Genomic DNA, 1,744 nt, shown 5'->3' with positions numbered 1-1,744 from the left:
GCTAGTATCATACTAAATTTAGATAAACTGAAAGCCTTTCCTCTAATATCTGGAACATAACAATAATGCCTACTTTAAGGACTGTTATTCAACATTGTATTGGAAGTCCTAGCTAGAGCAATCAGAAAAGGGAAATAATTAATGCCATCGACATTGAAAAGGAAAAAGCCAAACTATCCTTTTTTGTACATTATATGATCTTATATTAGGAAAACCTAAAGATTTCATCAAAAAACTATTAGAAATGATAAATTCAGTAAAGTCCAAGGATATAAATTCAACATGCAAAGATCACCAGCATTTCTATATGCCAACAGCAAGCATTCTGAAAAAGAAATCAAGTAATGACATTTACAAAAGCTATAGTAAAGTAAGATACCTAGGAATAAACTTAATCAAAAAAGTAAGAAGTGTCTACAATGAAAACTACAAAACATTGACACATACAAATTGAAGAGAATGCAACAAAATAAAACATTATTCTATGCTTGAATTGGAAAAATCAGTATTTTAAAAATATCCATGCTACCTAAAGCAGTCTACAAATTCAATACAATTTCTATCAATCAACCATGATATTTCTCACAGCAATAGAAATCCTAAAATGTATATGGAACCACAAAAGACCCAGAATAGGCAAAGCCACCCTAAGCAAAAAGAACAAAACTAGGCTCTTGCCTGTAATCACAGCAATTTGGGAGGCCAAGGCAGGCAGATCACCTGAGGTCAGGAGTTTGAGACCAGCCTGGCCAACATGACGAAACCCTGTCTCTACTAAAAATACAAAACTTAGCTGGGTGTGGTGACATGGACCTGTAATCCCAGATACTTGGGAGGCTGAGACAGGAGAATCGTTGGAACCTGGGAGGCAGAGATTGCAGTGAACCGAGATCACGCCACTGCACTCCAGCCTGGGCAACAGAGTGAGACTCATTACCAAAAAAAAAAAAAAAAAAAAAAAAAAAGAACAAAACTGGAGGAGTCACATTATCTGACTTCATATTATACTACAGAGCTACAGTAACCAAACAGCACTGCTCTAGCATAAAAACAGTCACATAGCAACGGAAAAGAGAACCCAGAACCATATCCACACACATATATAGTGAACTCATTCTCAACAAAGATGCCAAGAACATACATTGGCAAAAAGACCCTCTCTTCAATAAATGATGCTGGGAAAACTGGATATCCATATTCAATAGAATGAAGCTTATACCTGTTTGGGGTAAGTGCACAGAGTAAAATGAAAGCGAGTTTATTACAGAAGTAAAGAAAGAATGGCTACTCCTTAGGCAGGGCAGCAGTATGGGCTGCTTGACTGAGTATACTTACAGTTACTTCTTGGTCATACACTAAACAAGGGGTGGATTATTCATGAGTTTTCTCAGAAAGAGGCAGGCAATTCCCAAAACTGTGGGTTCCTCTCCCGTTTAGACCATACTGAATAACTTCCTGATGTTTCCATGGCATTTGTAAACTCTCATGGAGCTGATGGTAGTGTCCTTTAGCTTGGAAATGCATTATAATTGACATATAATGAGCAGTGAGAATGACCAGAGGTCATTTTCATTACTATCTGGGATTTGGTGGGTTTTGACTGGCTTCTTTACTACATCCAGTTTTATCAGCAGGGTCTTTTTGATGTGTATCTCGTGATACCAGTCCTTCCGACCTCTGTTTCATCCCGTGTCTAAGAATGCCTAACCTCCTGGGGATGTGGCCCAGAAGGTCTTAATCTTAT

The sequence above is a fragment of the Cebus imitator genome, unplaced genomic scaffold (assembly GCF_001604975.1).
Source record: "Cebus imitator isolate Cc_AM_T3 unplaced genomic scaffold, Cebus_imitator-1.0 Scaffold644, whole genome shotgun sequence".
Lineage (NCBI taxonomy): Eukaryota > Metazoa > Chordata > Mammalia > Primates > Cebidae > Cebus > Cebus imitator.
This window is presented reverse-complemented; position numbering follows the sequence as displayed.